Source organism: Saccopteryx leptura, chromosome 6 (assembly GCF_036850995.1).
Source record: "Saccopteryx leptura isolate mSacLep1 chromosome 6, mSacLep1_pri_phased_curated, whole genome shotgun sequence".
NCBI lineage: Eukaryota > Metazoa > Chordata > Mammalia > Chiroptera > Emballonuridae > Saccopteryx > Saccopteryx leptura.
In genome coordinates, this window is record NC_089508.1 from 86,668,518 (window position 1) to 86,689,956 (window position 21,439).

General features: G+C 41.3%; 1 protein-coding gene and 1 pseudogene across 4 annotated transcripts in view; both read right to left on the minus strand.

The window, feature by feature from the left end:
• FMN1 (formin 1) overlaps positions 1-21,439 on the minus strand; it is a 447,836-nt gene that overhangs the window by 17,742 nt on the left and 408,655 nt on the right. The window lies entirely within an intron of this gene.
• LOC136376542 (small ribosomal subunit protein eS1-like) lies at positions 11,676-12,446 on the minus strand (annotated as a pseudogene).

Consider the following 21,439-nt stretch of genomic DNA (forward strand, 5'->3'; position numbering starts at 1 on the left):
CTCCCAGTCCACAGTTAGTTATAATGAATTCAACATGCTGACTTGTACATCAGAAGGGAAATAAAAATGAGACAAAGATGAGCAATGATTTACAAAACCCAGGAACTACATCAGCAAAGCTGCCCTGAGAATGGGCACTTCCCAACATTGACATAGGTCTGAGTGTATGCACCACAATCCTGCTAAACTTTTCCATTTGCAGTCTATACCCCACAAAAGAAAAGAATGCACTGAAAGGATCAAACCCAGGTCAGACTGCATTGGAGACTGGCTGTTAAGAGATTAGCAAACCAAGGTGATGGTGCTGTGAGGCCACAGCTTGTAGCAGCTACTCTTCTTGGCTTCTCTCCAGCAAGATATGTTTTCAAAGAGAATACCTATTAGTGACCTTTAACCCAATTCCAATGGAGTGGTGTAGCATTACTATTTCTCTCAGGGTCCCCTAACTTTTAGGAAACTCTTTTTGGTCACCTTTGCTTTAGTTGTTCCTTTCCACCTTTGAATCCTGGTCTCTCCTTTCAGAGCTGGTCTTCTACCATCTTCCTGCTCAGAATCGCCTTGTCCAGACCCTGCATCTCCCCAGCAGCCAGGCATCTGCTCTCCACGGAGGCCATGTGGAGGCGGGGGCAGGGGGATGAGAGCTAGCCCAAGGTCCTGTCCCCACTGTGAACCTTTCCTACTGGTCAGTTCCATGGACTACAGTCCATCACATGCTCCCCAGATTCCCCGGGACACTTCTGATCTCAGTGACCTCATCCTGCTCTTATAAAGTTCTCATTCTATTGTTATGTGTCCCTGTGCCTGTCCCAGGGCACTCCTGAAAATCACACAGGACTAGGAGGAGGCAAAGCTTGGTGGCAAACAGCTTTGGCATCCGCTCAACTTGATTCTAATTCTAACTCTGCCCGTTATAAGAAGACTTAGAGAAAGTTAACCAACTTTTATAAATGTCAGTTGCCTTATCTATGGAATAGAGGTTAATACCAACCACAACATATAATTGTGTGGGTTACATTAATTCATATATGTGAAACGTCTAATATATCTGGTATGTGGCAAAACAAGTGGTCAGTAATGGGTAACCAGTATGGAATCTTCATCACAGGAATGGAGAAACTGTTTCAGAATGCATTTCAACAGTTTCTAACTAAAAATTAAACAAGGGGAGCTGTTAGCCAAGTACCACCTTGCACTCATCATTTAGATATATCCTGAAAGCCATCCAAATCAGTTATTGCTATTACTCTGAGACTTGGCAACCAAAGAACTCACCTCAGTTTTTCTAACTCTAAAAGTCCTATTTAGAAGCCATGCATGAGAAACATTTCTTGGCCAAATAATTAAGAGAAACTATTCACATTTCAAAGCAATGGTTGCATCTATTTCCTTACATTTTTTTAAGTTTCAGAGAGGTAATTTTAAAAATAAAATTTAAATTTCAAATGTTATTGAACTTGGGAGTAAGCATGTTTTTTATATTAACCTTGTCTTTCTGATAACCAAAATAACATTTGCTTTTTATAGAAAATTTATGTTTATACTCTTAAAAATTGTATTTTCAATTTATGCTATGTATCTAACAATATAAAGAAAAGTAAGACTCACTGGCCATTTAAATATTTTTCTCATGATGTAGTTAAGACATAGTTGGACCAGGCAATGAAAACGATCACATACAGAAGTCTCAGCTAGACCGTACGATACACGAAGGTCGAGATAGTGGCTATCATTTCTGCTGCTTTCTTCCTGGGCCTTGACGCCGTAGCTGGCACAAACATACATGCCACAAATGAATGGAGACTTACAGAACAACACCGGGAAAAATCCTTCACTGTCCTAAAATATTGCTCACTTAAGTTTCTTGAAAATGCCGAGCCCGTGAGGCACAGGCATGCAACCTGCATGGTGGCCCCCGTTCTGTGCTCTGTAGTCACCGTCACGAAAGGTTTTCAACAGGGGCTCCACAGATTGTGCAGTGGGTCCTACCTAAGACTCTCTAGGACATTTATAGTTATTTTTATTAAGAAATTGGAATATTTTTCTACTCCCCCTCCCCCAGGGTACATTTATTACCTGAAGAAATGTAAATTTGGTTGGATAGAGCTGACACCTCCCTCCAAGGATCATTTATCTTACTGTGTGAACATTTCTAGGCACCAGTCTTATATACTAGACTACAGTTCCTCAAGAGCAGGGGATACGACTCCATGTCTTTCTTTCCTCCATCTTGTACAGTTTCTGATATACAGCAGGTGATCAACAAATGCCAAATAAATAAATGAATAAATGGTGATAAGTGATTAACCTCTAAACTGTAAAAATTCTGGCATTAAAAATAGTTATGAAGAAAACATCCATTAATATCCATTAAAATATAAAGTCCCTTAATGTCACCTGAATATAACATCAATGCTTAAGACTGACTCCTCAAAATACAAACCAGCAAGTTCTCATTGGGTTCTCTGTATGTCCTTAACAATAGTGGCCACATCATTTTTTGAAGGCAAAGCTGTTTTTCAGCTGCTTTTGTATTATGTCTATGATAAGAAACAAATTCTCAAGTATCCTGACAATCTACCTATGTTATTCTTGTTTTGTTTGGTTTAAATATATATATATATATATATATATATATATACTTTATATATATATATATACTTTATATATATATATATTTAAAAACATCTATACTAAATTTATATACTTAAAACAAATATAAATTAATATAATTTTAAAACAAATATATATATATATATTTTGATTGGGAGGAAGAGAGAGAGAGAAACATCAGTTTGTTGTTCTACTTATACATTCATTGGTTGACCCTTGTATGTGCTCTGACAGGGGATTGAACGTGCAACCAGTATCAGGATGATGCCCCAACCAAATGAGCTACTCAGCCAGGGCCATTCAGCTATGTTATGAACACTGGAATGGCAGAACACATAGGTAGGGGTTTTTTTATTTGTTTTATTTATTTTTTTTTTAGAGACAGAGTCAGAGAGAGGGATAGATAGGGACAGGCAGACAGGAACAGAGAGAGATGAGAAGCATCAATCATCAGTTTTTCATTGCGACACCTTAGTTGTTCATTGATTGCTTTCTCATATGTGCCTTGACCAGGGGGCTACAGCAGACCGAGTAACCCCTTGCTCGAGCCAGCGACCTTGGGTCCAAGCTGGTGAGCTTTGCTCAAACCAGATGAGCCCGTGCTCAAGCTGGCGACCTCGGGGTCTCGAACCTGGGTCCTCCGCATCCCAGTCCGATGCTCTATCCACTGTGCTACCGCCTGGTCAGGCCATAGGTAGGTCTTAAAAACTGCTTTGACCTGACAGGAGATTGACTGTCGGTCAGTTGGTCTGTCTATCTTTTGAAAACATTCTTCAAAAACTGTGGGTAATGTGTCATATGCCTGCTGGAGAAGCTGCAGCAGCTGCTGTTGCTGACTGCATTAAATTTACTCAGAATCAGTATTCTGGTCATTAGGGGGGAGATGACAAACTGGAGGTCTGCTGTGTGAGCGACCTCAGGGGGTCTACATAAACTTAAATTCAGTTGTTGACATTTGTAGATGTAGAGATTTCACATAAGAATCCCGAGTTCTGACCTTTCTCATGAAACTGGAAGGAACGGCCACACAGAGTGGCACTTCTGTGCAGCAGCCAGCCAGTGCCTGGCCCTTCCCATCCCTCCCTGCCACACGCTGTCCAGAGGCCGGCAGGCCATGCCATCTGTGAGCGTGTTTGCACAGTTTTCTTTTTTTTTTTTTTTTTTTTAATTTTTTTTTAATTTATTCATTTTAGAGAGGAGAGGGAGAGACAGAGAGAGAGAAGGGGGGAGGAGCTGGAAGCATCAACTCCCATATGTGCCTTGACCAGGCAAGCCCAGGGTTTTGAACCGGCAACCTCAGCATTTCCAAGTCGATGCTTTATCCACTGCGCCACCACAGGTCAGGCTTTTTTTTTTTTTTTGCACAGTTTTCTGATACCCTGCACACTTGACTCATTTGTGCTGCCTGCCGGACTCTCTAAGCTCTGAGGTTTTGGCTGGGAGACTTACTGGGAGGTGACTGTCATACTCTAGGAGAGCAGAGGTGACAACCCAGACCACTGAAACCATCTCCTGACTGCCCTGGTTCCCTCCCTCCCATCTGCCCTCCTGCTGATGGGCATGTTCTCAATTAATAATGCACAACTCCATTAATGTCGCTTCTTTTCTTGAAAACTTTCAATGACACCCATCACCTGTGGCCAGCATTAATAGATTTTCTGTGAAGGGCCAGAAAGTAAATGTTTTAGGCTTTGTGGGTCATACAGCCTCCGTGACCACTCAACTCTGCTGCTGTGGTGTGAAAAGAGCCATAAAAAATGTACTGCTCACAAACATTAGGGGATATTTCAAAATGAATATGAAACGATAAAAAGAAGCATTTGCTTTTTTTTTTATTAAACAAGAACATCAGAAAAGCATACGATAAGTCAAAAAAAAGCTGTTTGATTATGCAAATAAGTTGCAAAATCAGCTTTTATTTCATTGGTGAAAATGCACTAAGGTTGAAAGTACTGGAGTGTCTGCACATGCCCTGATCCCCTAATTTTTGTGAGCAGTGTACAGGTATGTACAGATCTGGCTTCATATTGTCCTTAGACAAATCACTCACAGCCTCTGAGCCTCAATTGCCTCATCTACTAAAAGTAGGAATAACGCCACAACTAAGTAATACGATTGCTGTGAAAATTTAAAAAAAAAATGAATTACCAAGTGCCCTTTCTTTTGCTTCCTGTGCTGTCGGTGCATCCACTCATCGTTCCTTGTATAAGGATTTTCTCACCTCTGCATCTTGCTCTTACTGTCCCCTCAACAACTTTGTTACTCATTTCCATGTGCTCAAATTCTTCCCATACTTCTATTTCCAGCTTAAGTGCCCAAGTCATGAAAGCTTCCTTCATCTCTCTTAGCCAGAAGTAATTGCTCTTTTCTCAAGTGAAAGGGCACTTTGTGCCTCTCTTAAAGCACTTAGGACTTTTCATCTAAGCACTGTGGAGGTGTCTTATTTCCTTTACACCACTGGAACCTCTTGTGGACACTGACCATGTCCTGTGCATGGCTGGTTTCCTCCCTGTTCTCCTACCTAGCACTGTGCCCTGTACAGATCAGTTGTTAGCAAATATCTAAATAACAAATGAATGACTTACATTGATAGTTTTTTCCTCCCTACCTTAAACAAGTATAAATGTTTGGTAAGTACCTAGAATAGTAGAATGATTATCTATTGCATTTGCACTGCATTTATCTTTAGGGCAAAAAGTAAAGACATTTAAAAATCTAGTTCCAGTTACTGATTAGCAGATTGAGTCCTAAATAAGGAAAATAAAAGGGTACTCGAGGCCATGCAAATGTGCTAAATATATTGATATGTGTCAACTTACATATTCCAGGATTCCTAAAAGCATCCACACTACTTTACCCACAAGGAGACTAAAGCTATGAGGTTGTATAATTCATCCCAAATCTGAAATGTGCCTCTCTCACTTAGGAGGAAAGAACTTTTCTGCATTTTGTCAGAGAACTCATTGTTAGATTATTTCTAGCTACATGCATATTTGTTTAATCTCCCCCATGCTCTATTGTTTATGAACTTGTTTATAGTGTTTGCCTACAATATTGATTCTACTTCTGTTTCTGGCCTAAATGTTTGCTCTAGAAGAGCACACAGAGCTGTTCATGATTATTCATAGGCACACACTAAACTTGATTTCAGAGGTTATACGGCACCCCCTTCAAAAACTGATACATAGGGAATAACATACAAATAAGTTGGAAGGAAAATAACTATTCTCAGTTCATAAATGCCCCAGTAACTGACTTCTGAACACCTTGTCTTTTCTTCTTTTCCTTTAAGATGCATATGATCTCTAAGAAGTTACTGAGGGCCCCAGGTACATTTCAATTGCTGCCAAAGTCTACTGAGGAAACCAGGATGAGATGAGACAGTGACATGCCTTCTGATGTTCCTGCTTAGCCCTCACTCTGCAGAAGTGACGTGGAAGCTCAGTTTCATAGAAGCAGCCATGGAGAGAATTCTGCTTCCACTTAGAATGTAGACCAGTGTTTTTCAACCAGTGTGCCACGGCACACTAGTGTGCCGTGAGACATGGTCAGGTGTACCGTGGGGAAATTAAACATGGGTCCCCAAACTAAGGCCTGCCGCCAGCCGCCTCCATCCGAACATAAACATTCCCCTCACAATCCCTCCAGCTATCAGCGACAGGAAGAGTGGAGGCACAGGGAACGCTCACTGACCAATCATCTCCTAGGATTCATCCCGACCACTATCAATGAACCAATAGTAGGCCGCCTCTCATCCACACCCAGGAAGGTCCCCACTCAGCCTGCCCGCATTTGTCATTGTGTGGCTGCGGTGAGTAGTTGAAGCTGCTACTCCTCCCCATGGTCCTGATTTCTAATCCTGGTCAGGACTGGAGGTAAATGTTGCCACCACTAGATGAAGCCTCAGCCTCAGCTGGTTAGGTCTATCCTAATGGTGTATATAGATATTTGACCTTTTTTTTTTTTTTTTTAAAGAGGCCCCGCAGAGGGTGATATACAATGCATCACAATGCATCACAATGTTATCTAACTTTAAAGCTAAAGTTTGCTGATCTTCTTTTGGACAGTTTTTGGTTATCTCCTTATTTTGCTAAGGAGTTCCCCATTCTGGCCAACAAAGCTATTTTGGCATTGCTCCCATTTTCAACCACATATCTATGTGAGCTGAACTTCTCAAGCTTGACTGCGATAAAAACTAAAAACAGAGAGAGACTGAGAACTGTTGAGGAAGAGCTTCGTGTGTGTCTTTCTACCATTCCTGCCAGGATATCTCTTTTGTGTTCATCAAAACAGGCCCAGGTTTCACACTAAGTGAGTATAAATACATTTAGAAACTATATTATTAACTATATGTATAATATGTACTGTGTTAGAGTGTCATTTTGGTAGGTGGTGTGCCCCAGGATTTTGTAAATGTAAAAAATGTACAGCGGCTCAAAAAAGGTTGAAAATCACTGATGTAGAAAGCTACCAGAGACATTGTTACCATACGATCAAGCTGGATAAATATAAAATAATACTTTTTCTTTCACAGCAGAGCAGGGATCCCGTGGCTGCTAAGTGAACTGCATCCTGAAGAGTGACAGGCCTTTCCACCTAGAGGCTTACACCAGGACTACAGAGTCACCTGGAACATGTAACGCTGGGCACACTGCGGGCTTTCTGCAGGTTAGATCTATACGCTCGCAGCTAAATCAAACCAATTCAAAATGCAGCCATGTGAGACTGAGGAAGTACAATGTCTCTATTCTTTTGATGTTCAGCATTTCATTGATTCATGATGCACAGGCAGAATATACCAAAATCAGCATTAAGTTTATAAAAGAGAAGTTCTGTCATTCTTGACTATAGGGATGAAGCACACCAATCAATCAAGAGATCAGTGAGATACTGAGTAGGTGAGGTAGATCTAGTGTTCAGGCTGTTTTACTCTCCCTGTTACTAGTGGAAAAAACAATATCTTAGAGCAGTGTTTCCAAACTGTCCTCCAAGGAGCCTTAACATTCAGCAAAGATGTTTCAGGGAGAGAAGGAAGAGTTAGGGGATCCTCTGGTCCCCAACCCCCGGGCCACGGACCCGTACCGGTCGGTCCGTGGGCCATTTGGTACCGGTCCACAGAGAAAGAATAAATAACTTACATTATTTCTGTTTTATTTATATTTAAGTCTGAATGCTGTTTTATTTTTTAAAAATGACCAGATTCCCTCTGTTACATCCATCTAAGACTCACTCTTGACGCCTGTCTCAGTCATGTCCCACCCTAAAGGCCGGTCCATGAAAATATTTTCTGACATTAAACCGGTCCATGGCCCAAAAAAGGTTGAGGACCACTGCTCTAGATCCCTAATATCTGCAAGTTCTGCTTCAACCAGAAAAGTTTTATTTTATCTGTTTTATATATTGAAGCTTCATGCATGTTTTTGCTTGGACAAAAATAGCTCTGCTGGGGTTTTTTTTTGTGTTTTTTTTTTTTTTTAATAAAAAGTTGGAAAACCTTTGTGCAGGAAATTCAACAGAACCCATTGAAACTCCTCGGGGGGAAGAAAAAAAATAAGCTTTGTCTCTAGGAGAATGATAGCCAATAGAAGTCTTTTTCCTAAAGAATTAGCCAAAGATATCCTGGAGATGGACAGCTAGCTAAGAAGACAAGGCTTTTAGAAAGGATGATTCTTCTGACAGCCAGAGCCATGCGGTCCAGCTTTTGGGCTCTAGTCAAATATGCCATGCTTAAAAATCAGACACATGGCCAGTTTTACCAATCCTCCGCTTGTTACTTTCCAGATAGGTTCTAACTCTGAGAGGTAAACAGTCTCTCACAAATGCTCAGAGGCAGGTCCTGGGAGGGACAGATTCAGGTGAGCTAAAATGTGGGCAAAAGTAAGTGCCCAGTGGGCCATACACTAACTTCCTGCTCATAAAGACAGAATGTACTTCCCATTTCATTAGGATGCACTGTCTTCAGGGTCTTGCTCGGAATTCTGCATGATCTTCCTGGTTTGGGCCCTACTCTGCTTTCCAATTTCCACATGCTTCTTCTGCATGTAATAACCCTAGATAAAGAATGATTTGGACCTGTCTGCTTACATCTGTCTAAGTGTTCTCCCAATTTAATCCTGTGACTGTAATTAACATTTGGTGGTGGTAGGGGGTCATCTGCTCCTTCCCTTTTCTTTTCTTTCATATTCTGAATAGTTTTCTGAAGTGTAACAAGACCATCAGCCTATTATGTAACTAACTCTTAAGTATTAGGCCATGTCAAAATTTTAATTTAAAATATCACATAGGCCATTGACTGGTGTCTGGACATGACTCATTTCAAATCCTGGCTCAGGATGAGGTCTATACTCTAAACAGTGGACTTACTTTTAGTGCTTAAAATGAACACATGTTGTGGGGAGGGGAAAGCTATGGAGATGGTAAAAAGCTAAGTGGACGTGGAGCGCCAGGGACCGATGACGAGGCAGAGCACAGCAGAGGCTTGGAGCAGTGAACACACTCTGACACTCTGTGTGATATAATGTGGTGGGTGCAAGTCACCACACATTTGTCCAAACACCAGGAGGGAACCCTAAGGTCAACTGGACTTTGGGTGATTATGTTGCCTCAATATAGGTTCATCCCTGTTTCTATTTTAAAAGGTACCATTCTGATGAGTAATACTGATAACAGGGAAGACTGTGCTTGTGTTCGGGACAGGACACATGTGGCAAATCTTTGTACCTCCTTCTCAATTTGGTTACAAACCTAAAACTGCTTTAAAAAATAAAGTCATTTAAAAATGGAAAAAAGGGTTAAGGGCTTCCACAAAATACTATTCTGTTTTAAATACCTATTGGTGATATTTGTTAGAGATTCAAATAAATGACAATGGACAATTCATTTTAACAAGTAGAAAAAATATATAATCTGGTGATAATAACCAGGGCAGACTTGTTAATAAATCCTTCACTTTTGAAATGCAGACAATAGGACCAAGGAAGTGTGACTTCAGGAATACAGAGGTTTCTGCCTATAGTGCTACTAGCTTCAAAGAGAAAACACTATCCGACACTGAGTACTGTGAGATCTACAAACATTAATCACGCATGGCCCAGACCATGTACACATCTTTACTGAAGACACTGAAAGTCAATGGCTTTGGAAACACTGGTGGATAAAGGCAAAGAAAAAGGAGGCACTGCAGGGAATACAGTTCATGAAATGTATGGTGGTAAAAACATGAAGTCTGACCAGCTGTAATATGAACCTTTTCTTTCTTTTTTTTTTTTTTTACAGAAACTGAGAGAGTCAGAGAGAGGGATAGATAGGGACAGACAGACAGGAATGGAGAGAGATGAGAAGCATCAATCATAAGTTTTTCATTGCAGCACCTTAGTTGTTCATTGATTGCTTTCTCATATGTGCCTTGACCGTGGGCCTTCAGCAGACTGAGTAACCCCTTGCTCGAGCCAGTGACCTTGGGTCCAAGTTGGTGAGCTTTGCTCAAACCAGATGAGCCTGTGCTCAAGCTGGCAAGCTTGGGGTCTCGAACCTGGGTCCTCCGCATCCCAGTCCGACGCTCTATCCACTGTGCCACCGCCTGGTCAGGCAATATGCACCTTTTTAAAGAAGGCTTAATATCACTCATCACTGGAGGGGAGGTCAAAATAGTCTAGAGAAGGAAAAGGTGGCCTCTGTGCACCAGCGTGTGCAGTAGTGGGCCTCTAAGTCAGCACACCCCAGGGAATGCCTAAAAAGCTCCCTGAAAAGCAGGATAATAAAGGCGGAAGGGCCCAACCACTATTACCAAAGGCATGTTAAGCTGACTCTCTCTAACAAGTACAAGAGTTCTTCATTCTGGTGATTATTTTGAAATACATGGAGGAACATGATCAACAAAGGAACCTGGGGAAACATGCCTCTGTCAATAGCCCAGTAAATTCTGGCCTTAGGCTCTTTGAATGGTGGGTAGGGTTTTGGTGGGATAGAAAAGGTGTTGGCCCCTATTGATGGTCACACTTGTAAATAACTTGCCAGTCCGACTGCCCATGTGGGTTGGCTTTGCCAATCATGATCAGAGAGAGCTTCTTCTAGCAGCAAATGATAGCATTTTTATGGTCTTCCTTTACGAAAAATAGCCAGAGAAGAGGTATAAGAAGCTGCAAAGATGAAATACCAACTGGCTACTCACTCCTTTGCCACGATCACCTTGCAGCCTGGAATTAAGTAGCATCAGGCCAAGGCTCAAAGAACACCATACGAGGAGACCTGGGAAAGGCATAGAAATGGCTGACCTAACTATGTAAACTCAGTACTACACGATTTATGCCACTGTAGATGGAGAAGATTGAGGGTAATATTGTTTACCCCCTCACACAAATAGTAGTTTGTATTTGTCCCCATTAAGTTTGAATTTTACTGTATTTTTTACTTTTTTCATTTTTATAGTGAAATAATTTAAAACATGCAAAAGGATTTAGCAAGGCTACATGGTACAATAAATGGTTATACACTCATTACCTGGAATTAAAATTGTTAGCATTTTGCCATATTTTGTTATTCTACCTACCTATTGCTACAGCTGCATTTATATCTATATTTATATCTATGTCCATCTACATATACCTTTCCAAAGTGCTTCAAAATGGGCTCTGGATATTATGACACTTTGCCCCCAAATGTTTCAGCAGGCATCTCCTAGAATGAAAGACACTATCCTGCATAACCATAATACCATTACTGTATATAAGAAAACTGGCAATAATTCACCAATACCTAATTTGTATTCAAATTTAGTCTATGTTCCCTAAAATATCATATATGTCTTTAAGATCGCCAGCATTTAAAGGTCCAGTAGACTAGCAGGATCTATGAAAAGGGACAGAGAAGTAAGAGTTTCAATAAAAGGTGAGACAGGAAAGGCTGGTTTCCCGGAGGCCCAAAGAGAAGTGACTTCAAGAATGCTAAATCTGTAAATACTAATGGCCTTCTGCAGTCAGCTCTTTGGCTTAGAAGAGTTAGGTCTAGGGCTGTTCGAAAGAGGTTGAAAGCAGGATTTCTTGTTTTCCCTTCAGAAAGGCTGAATTTTAAACAGATTCTTAGAGTGGAGGCTCATGTCCATGATCTTGTTCAATGTTGTTAGCACCTGTCTCATCCCCAGGAGCTTTTCCAGAACTGCGGCCTCCATCATGAGGCTCCATGAGTTTTCCCAGTTCCAACTTAGGCCTCTTCTGTACTGCGACTTATCCAACAAAGACATCGTGGAGTGGATAAATAGATTGTCAAGACTTTCTATGTCTTTCCCAATGCTATCTGGAATCAATGTATTGACCGCTTCTTTTAAGTCACTTGTCTGCACCTCTCGGGTCATAATTTCTGTCATCATCTTCTGGATTTGGCGAACCTGTTGATGCTGAGCACAAGAGGTCTTCCGAATCTGATTGTTGTATTTTATTAGCAAAACCAACACACAATAGATGAAGCAAATAACCATCAATAGTCTTGGCATCAACATGAGCTTCAATCATAGTCTGCCATATTTTTGACCATGGAGCACATTTTGTTATGGGTAAGATGCCTCCCATGGAAATGAGTCAGGCAGTTTTTGCCCTGAACATCATCACTAATTAGCTTGACAATTCTAGGCTCACTCCAAAAACGTGACATCTGAGACCATCAGATGCGATTTTGATACCTTGAGTTCTCGTGACTAACGTTTTCCCAATGTTTTCAATGCTGAACATACCAGGTGCTTCCATATCATAACACTCTTCCTTAGAAAGTGGATCAACCACTTTCTTCTTGGCTCCCTTTCTGCCGCCTTTTGTAAGGCTCCTGTTGTTGCCGACAGCCATGGTGCTGCTTAGAGAGCCAAAAAGGAAGGGAATGTCCTATCTCTCCTGCTAGGTTCACTGGAAGCACAGATGGCGTTACCATCACAGGTGTGGTTTTTAACGTGCTTTTAGAAGAACATAGTTATGTCAGGTCATGGTTCCAGGCGTTCATTGCCTGGTAACCTGAACATTAGAAGCAAGGCTCTGTGTGCTTTCTGGGTTTTGTTTGGGGTCTTTTGATAATCCTCAACTCTCCACCAGGTACTATCCTCAGTTCACTGAGTCAGGCTCTATCTCCACAATCGAGGCAAAGGGACTAATGCCCAGCTTTGGTTCTAAATTACTAAGTGTGATCAGGGAGACCTGCCAGGGCCTGTGGGAATCTCCTTTGTGTCTACCCTCCTGGACAAAACCTCCCTCAGTAGTATTTCTGAGTTCTGATTTAGCTAGTACATATGGATAGTACTTATGAAGGTGAATGAAATAAGTCAGTCTTCACTGTCAGTAAAAAAACAAACACCATAAAGACCAAACTCATTAATTCCTCAATGTAAAGACAGATTTCTTCCTCACTACAAGCAGCTGATGAAAACATTATCGACTAGTTTACGTTTCCAAAGGGCAAGAAAATAAAACTCGGGAGAAGAGAGCTATAGACGATATGAAATAATGAGTAACCCTACAATCATTTACCTCGGACAGACCAACAGAACTACAGACCTGAACAGATAGACACACACTCATTTATGCTCATGCTCTCCACAGTCTGAACCTTGACCCCGACTACCCCTCCAGCCCCATGTGTGCCCCCAGGTCAGCTTCACTAGCAGGTTTTAGATGAAAAGACCGAGCTCCTTACACATCAGAATCTAGTCTCTAAAAGTTGTTCCATGATAAATCAGCCCATCACTTCTACTTCCTAAATTTGCCAATTTTCCCTACCTCATTCTTAAGCTATTTTTCTATCTACAATGAAGGAAGTCTTCTTACAGACCCAGTTTCACCAGCTACGCAATCAGCCACTTCATGGTTTTAGCGGGCTATCACTTGTAGCACCCAAACACATTTTGACTGCAAGTGATTAATTGCAGAACAAAAGCTGCTTCCGTTTGCAGAGCTTCTCCCTCAGGCCACAGGGGAGTGGAAGTGGGGTGGGGGTGGGGGTTCCTGGATTTGCCCTGGAATGCGCGATCAGTTAAAGCCAATCACTCCGCACTTGGTAGACGAAACACCCTGAGCCGCCCGGCAATTTAGGTGCGGAGTGAAAGGTAACAGCATTGCATTTCCTTGTTCAGGGAGAGGTAGGTGTCTGGGAGACAGATTGGAAACTGAAGTCAGCCCTGTGTCATAAATCTGCAAATTTAATTGCAATGCGCGGCTAGTCGTAGGAAGGCCTTTCCAATCCCGATAATGAAGACATGCATGTGCTTGTAGACGCCAACTCCCCCCTCTTTGATTTTGAAACCTGTACCACCTACCGAGTCTCACCAAAAACTAGAACTGATCAGAGGCTGTTTGCACGGTGACTGAAACAAAAGGGTGAGGGAACAGGGGAGACTGTGTGGAGCAGGCAGCCTCTCTGGCGCCCCTTAAATCATACTTCCCAGGCCGACCCCTGTTCCATCGAGTCTATGCCCAAGGCAGGAGCTGTCAGGAGGCTCGCAGATAAGCAATTTAGAAATATTCTAGCTGAATGAAGGAGACTTATTTTGGGTTTCCACTGCTGTCTGCCAAGCTGGGGAAATAGAGTGCAGACAGATGCTCTCTAAGGTTCTTATTTGAGCTCCAAAGAGGTCTGAGGCTTGGCACAGCCATGAATCCAAGGATCTTCACTTTCTTGTTTTTTCTAGCTTTTTTTTTTTAAAGACAAATTGAAAGTAATACAGTCAAGAACAGAGAAGGTGATTGTTTCACTCCATTGACTAATCATTCTTGTTCTGAACATGTCTATTCTCTTTAACAATGGTCTTAAGATTTTAAATACTTGAACTAAAGAAACCCATCTGGGATGTATTGGGGGAATTCCACTACCAAAATCCAAATAAATAAGATCAGTCCTCTATCAGCAGCAGACAGAAAATTCCGTAATTAATTTCAACATGGCAAAAGAAATCACCATGATTGTTTATTTGTTCAACATTTTTTTTTTTTTTAGCAAGAGAGAGACAGAGAGAGGGACAGACAAAGACAGACAAACAGGAAGGGAAAGAGGTGAGAAGCATCAACTCATATTTGTGGAATTTTAGTTGTTCACTGATTGCTTTCTCATATGTGCCTTGACCGGGGACTCCAGCCAAGCCAGTGACCCCTTGCTCAAGCTAGGGACCTTGGGCTTCAAGCCAGCAACCCCTTGCTCAAGCTGGTGAGCCCGTGCTCAAGCAGGCAACCTCAGGGTTTCAAACCTCGGTCCTCAGCATCCCAGGCCAACACTCTATCCACTGCGCCACCACCTGGTCTGGCTGTTCAACAAATAATAATTGAACACCTAATATGAATAAGGAAATATAAGGTACTAGACAGAAAACAAAGAAATACAAGACATTGCCCTTGTCTTCCAGGGCTTGTGATTTTTTTTTTAAAAGAGAAAGTATCTATAACAGTTCCTCCTTTAAATAATGAAATCACTGGTGGTAAAACTGAAGAGACCACATCGTCCCAGAATTCTGGAGAAAAGACAGCTCACAGAGACTGGGAAAAACTTCATGAAGGAAGGAGACAGTATGTGATCACTAGATTAAATTCTTCTAGAATAGGGTCTCATAGCTTGTATAGCAAATGAGATATAATAGGTATTTCAAAAGCATGTGTTTAAATCAAGCTGATTAAGCTGCAAACTTATATTATGGGAATGCAAATGCATGAGAAACTGATGCGGCCAAGCACTCGGAGAGAAAAACAGAAAGCACAGAGAGCACCACAGTCAGGCTGCCCCGGAACCACACTGTGCGATTCTTCCGAAGAGCGTGCTGAGCCTCCCAGCTTCAGGCCTTCGCCAAGTGATCTCCAAGACCATCCTAACCCCTTTCTTCTCTAATGAGCTGAATTCACCAGTTCTGCCCAGCTCATTTGCTACCTAAAATCCCAGTAAATCTGGGTTGGAAGATTCCTTCCAGGTCACCTCAGTCTAGCCGTTTCTAAACTTGCCTAAGAATGTAGCAAGATCTACTGGGGAGGTGTCCTTCTCCCTCCCACCTCCAAAGCTTACCTGATCCATTGAAGTAAGGGGTGGGCGAGCCATTTACTGAGGTGAACAAACACAGAATGTGTTCTTGCACTGCCTTCTCTGGGGGGAGTTTCTAAAACCGCAGATCCCTACACTCCAGTCCCTGGGATTGTAGTTTCGTAGATTTGTTCATATTTCTGCAAGGTTTTCCAGGTGATCTGGAAGACCTGCCAGATTTGGGAATTGCTGGTCTCCAACATTCCCCTGCGGCTTCTGAATCCACTCCACAACTTCCTGCTTAGGCTGGTCCTGTTCATGACTGAACGTCCAAGACCCTCCCTGGCTCTCCATTTCTTTGGAGTCATTTCCTTCTCCGAATTCTTACACTGCCTAGGATTTTCAATGCTCACTTAAAATCATTTTGCTCTACATTGTGAGGCTCTTTCTACATCAATAAATAATTATTAGGCTCTGTGCTGAAGAAGGCACCATAGAAGACAGAATAAGAAATGGGTTTATTTTAAACACGTAGAAAAATGTACATAATTGTTAAAATAATGAGTTGGAAATGAACTGCTAGGAAAATATGCTGTCAGAGATCAGAAGAAGAGGTAGTTCTACTTAGAGGCAACTGAGAAAATTTATGTAAAAGCTGATTTTGGAAGTAGTCTTTCACAGATGACTATCGTTTGACCAGCAGAAAATAATCAGGGACAGTGCAATGTAAAGAAATTATCCAATGAGAATTTATGGCAAGAATGTGCAGGGGTGAGAGACAGCGAGTTGTCATGGTGGGTACACGCAGGATGAAGATATAATGAGATTGGAAACTCAATTACGGGCAAGTGTTTGGAGGTTCACGCTCCAGTCTGGGAAAGAACATGGAACATTTGAAAGAGCTCAGGCTTCAGTGTCAAGTAAGACCCAGGTCCATGCTCCCATTACTGCTTTGGACTAGTGAAACTGGCATCGGCAATTCGCTTACTCCCTCCTGCGCTTACCTGTGAAACAGCAATACTCCCTCTTTAAGGCTGCTCTTTCAAGGACCCAACAAGTTAATGAATATAAGTACCAAACTTAGACATATAGGGCTAATTCTCTTCCCTTTTGTTTATCAGTTATAGAAAACAACAGAACATGTTAGGCAAAGTCTGCTAATGGTCTCAACATCCTTTTCTCCTGCTGTCTTTAGTAATAGAACCCATGAGTCTGTAGCTGGGAATATGGCTCTGAGATAAGTCTACCTTTTCAGTCTCCCTGTATATAGCCATGAGACTAAGTTTTGCCCATTGTAATGTCCATCTTCCAGGACACACACTTAAAAGAAAAGGGTGTGCCCTCCCCTTCCTACTGGCCAGAACTTGGCAGTAGTGGTGCTGGTGGATGTGATATGGGCCACCCTCAACCTTGTGAATTATGATGGCTGCCACAGGACTGAAGGAACCTGAGACCCCGATATTCAAACAATTTATACTTAAATTATTATATAAAATTAAAATAAATATTTCTTGTTTAAGCAACAGTTATTTTGGTTTTTGTTATGGCAACTGAGGCTTTATCTTTAATGAGAGAGGAAAGAGCGAGTGTGTGCAAAGGAAAAAGAAGTGAAAAAATTAACATAAACTTTTAAGAAATTAGAAGGAAAAAATTAGAAGGAAAAGAAGAGCGAGCAAGAACAATAGTTTCCAAAGGAAAGGGACTCAAAAGAGGTGTTTTAGTTGTTGTTTTTTAATCAATGGTTTTATAATTCTTACCATTAAAAAAAACAACACTTTCCCATTGATTTGAGAGTGAGAAGAGGGGATGGGAGAAAGAGAAGAGCAGGGAGAGAGAGAAGCATCAACTCACTGTCCCACTTAGTTGTACACTCATCGGTTGCTTCTTATATGTGTCCTGACCGGGGATCGAGCCTATGACCTCAGCGCACTGGAACGGTGCTCTATCCACTGAGCAACCTGGCCAGACCCTAAATCTTACCATTTAAAGTCTACTATCTTCTCTGCTTATTCACAGCATAGTTTTAATTTTGCAGAGTCATTTTAAATTTATTGTTTGAGAAATAAGCAGGTTTTATTTTTTTCATGATTAGGATAATACTTTTGATAAGATAGCTCTTTGAGACATTTACCATTTGTATATTTGTAGAGAACTGCCTCCAAATGTGACTTAGGAAAATTCAAAGTTTTGCCAGTTAACTAGAGGGTGATTTGTATTATTAAAGGAGTCCCTTAAAATATGAAGTTTCTTAGAGTTAAGTGCGTACAGACCATTTAGCCACCTAACAGAGGGCTGGGGGAAAACAAAGCTCAACTGGTTAGAAGTTACTGTGATGATCATGTATGGATGTCTGTAGGAAAAGAATTCAATAAATAAAAATTTTAGTTCATGGAACTTTTTCCAGGAATGACTTTCTCATATAAAGAGAGGAATTCCTACATGTCTACACTGCAATCAGTGGCTCCTTTGTGGGCTGAATGATGGGTCTAAGTCCCCAACTCCTGCTCCTAAAGTGACCCGAGCAACAGGGAGCTCTGAGAACAACTTTGGGGATAACCTTGCAACAGCTCTGAACTATCTGCCATCAAGGGCACTGCAGTTGCATATTAACCATAATAGCTTCAAATAATATACTTAAAACAAAAACCCTGCTAGTATTTATCTGAACTAAAAAAAATGGTGTAAATTATAGGTATGTATATAATAAAATTTCTTATTTGCATTTCACATAAAATTCACCAAACTCCATATTCACTCATTACTTACCCATTATGGGTTTTTAAATGGCACTTTTAAAGTTTGCTTTGGCTTGAGATGAGTTATTTGCCAACACTTTATTCCTGGAGTCATGACTCCTCTGGGACTTCTTTACCTCTTGGCAAATTCATAGCTCATGTTATGGGGTGGTAGTGGTTTGTGGCCTCTATGTATGCATCTGTGGTCACATGTGGGGAGTAGTCTTAGGATATCCTAACTGGTGGAAAATTTTATAAGGAAAGGTCCTATATCCCAGAATAATGAAGCAGAAAAATAGTAAAGAATAGTAATAAATGTAGGAGCAAATATTAGGTTCTTCCTTGCAATTATGCATGTGCTTAAATAATCTGCTGACTTAATAGGTGGAAGAAATATGCATTACAAAAATTCATTGAATGTTGGCATACCAAGGAGCACATGTGCAATAAGTGCATGAAAAGGTAAAATTGAGGCAAAGCTGTTTCTTTATTTTGTTTTTTCTTCTTTAAAGTGAGAGGAGGACACTTTTTTTTTTAGGAGACAGTAAGACAAACTCTCGCATGCACCCTGAACGGGACTCATCTGGCAACCCCCATTTGGGGCCAATGCTTGAATCAACTAAGCTATTCTCAGGGCCTGGGGCCATGCTCAGACCAATTGAGCCACTAGCAGGAGGGAAGAAGGAGAGAGGGGGAAGAGAAGGGGAAGAGAAAGGGAAGAAAAGGGGGAGAAAATGGGGAGAGAAGCAGATGGTCACTTCTCTTGTGTGTCTTGACTGGGAATTGAACCTGGGATAGCCATACACTGTGCTGATGACCTATCCACTGGGCCAGCCAGCCAGGGCAGCAGAGCTGTTCCTGAGTATAAAAATCTCAAACTTTCATAAACCAGTAAATACAATGTTGGCTACAGATGAGCAGAGGAAAGTATTTTTTGTGTGTAGACTTTCAATAAAAAAATGTGATCTCAGTACTTTAGGGGAAGAACAGGGGCCACACGATAAGGTAGCTACCGACAGCTGCCAATTCCAAGAGAGCAATGAAAAATTTCCCTGCCCCAAATGTCTCCCTGGCTCACTGCCAGATGTCGATTTGAAATGTCTTTCAATGCAGTCAATGAGCTCAAGGCTAAAGGTAAAGAATATTTCAGAAATGTCAGAAAGGTTGTTTCTAGATTTATAGAGATTTCAAGCTAAAAGAGATCACTGTGAACACTTAGCTCCTGCTTCCTCCAAATATATATGTATGTCGCTGGGTCCCCCAAGTAAAAGTAAGTAGCTAGCTGAAGATCACATAGCAAACAAATGGCCTACAAAAATGCTGGTTTCTAACTGTCTAGAGGTTTTTATCACACCACTGGATACTCACTGCCTGCTTTCACAAAGGGTAAGAGAGGGCCTGGTGCACTTCACTGGAGGATGGGAAGAAGTTCTAGGGGCAGCATGAGCATTGAGTGGGTCACAGAGAGAAGGTTTAGGGAGTGAGGTGTGCTGGATTTGTGCCTGGACACAGAGGTTTGCCATTTTTCTTAATTCTGGCTGCAATGACAAGGCCAGTTTGATGCCTTCGACATTCCATCCTACAGCAGCTTGTTCTTCTCCTAGGTCTCATTACTCTGCAGGTAAACCCTATCGACAGTGAAATATGTCTCTTCTACTCAAACAGCACCATGCCTTGACACCAGCTTGATGGTAGGGCTTCTCATTCACTCATGAGGCACAAGGACACTGGATGGTTCCATACAGGCATTTGTGTGTTTAGAGACTGTTCTAGGCTTTACGAGGAGCAGTTGTTACCCTGATGTGGAGCCACATTGACTCAATTTTGCATCAGGGTAGTGTGTATTCATGGAAGCCATACTAATCAGGACAAGAAAATAAGTAAATAATCTCCACCACCTAAAATTGATCTCAAGGGGCTGAAGGTAGTTTTCAATACTTCTGCTTCATTTAGTAGTAAATCTGTCCCTTTGAAAATATTATTATTGATCCTTAATTTTTCCTTACATCTGGGGTTTGAGTTGGGCTTCAAATACATCTAAAAATCAAGTAGGTGAAATTCTTTCGATGAGATCCAAACTATTGTTTTCTTTTTCCTCATAATTCCAAGCCATCAGGTTTTCATTTGAATTTCATCTTTGAAGATGACTTTGTACTATGTTATGTTATCTCCTGACATTTAGTGTTGTTGGGATTTATTGGATTTCTGGGAATAGTATTAAAAATGATAATATCAAACATCATTAATTAGGTGTCAAAAGAAAATCATCATATTGTTTCTCATTTTAATTACAATAGAAGAATTGTAAAATAATTTGCTTATTTTACCACAACCATATGTGATTCCAACAGTTTAAAAGCTAAAATCCTTAGCAGACAGAGAACAATTATCAAAAAAATCCTCCCATCACAAAAAAACCCCTGGGATATTAATTTGTTTAACTGGCTGAGCAGTGATAAACATAATGTGCTAACATTTCTTAGCAAATAGATTTTTGTAAACAAGCTGCTTCCAAAAATATTTTATGAGCCGTCATTAACTCTCAAGGATGTTGTTTTAGGTTGGAAACCTCGGTGATCCATCTCTCACAGCATGGCTTGAAGGAAGAGACCCTGAAATCGCTCAATGGGAGGAACTGAAAAGGGCCCTATGAAGTCATGACCCTTGAAAGGTGTTGGTTTACAGAGTGTGAAGTGGGCAATTCACCAGCTGCACCCCGGAAGCCGTGCTGCAAGTGCCTATGGCTAGTTATCCGAGGACCTGTCGTTATAAAGAACGCTGCCTCCACTGCAGATCCAGAATTTATGTGGTCTAACTTCAGTAATAGGGGAAAAACTCCTTAATTTAGAATGTACTTGACTATTGCAACAGATGATTATTACAATGAAAAGCAATGAATTATCCTCTCTATTGTTTTTGTGTTTTTGGAGCATTTTTTACAGCTCCAATTTCAAGGACCAGTTCTCGAAGGCTTATGCTCAAAATGTGAGGTGCAAAATCGTAAGCAAAGGCGACCCATTCAGCGCCCACTGCTGGGTGTCTGGCGTTCACGTGAGGACATGGAGGGGGAGAGGGCCTTGGCTACCACTCTCCTGCGAAGCTCACAAACAGAATTCAGTCCA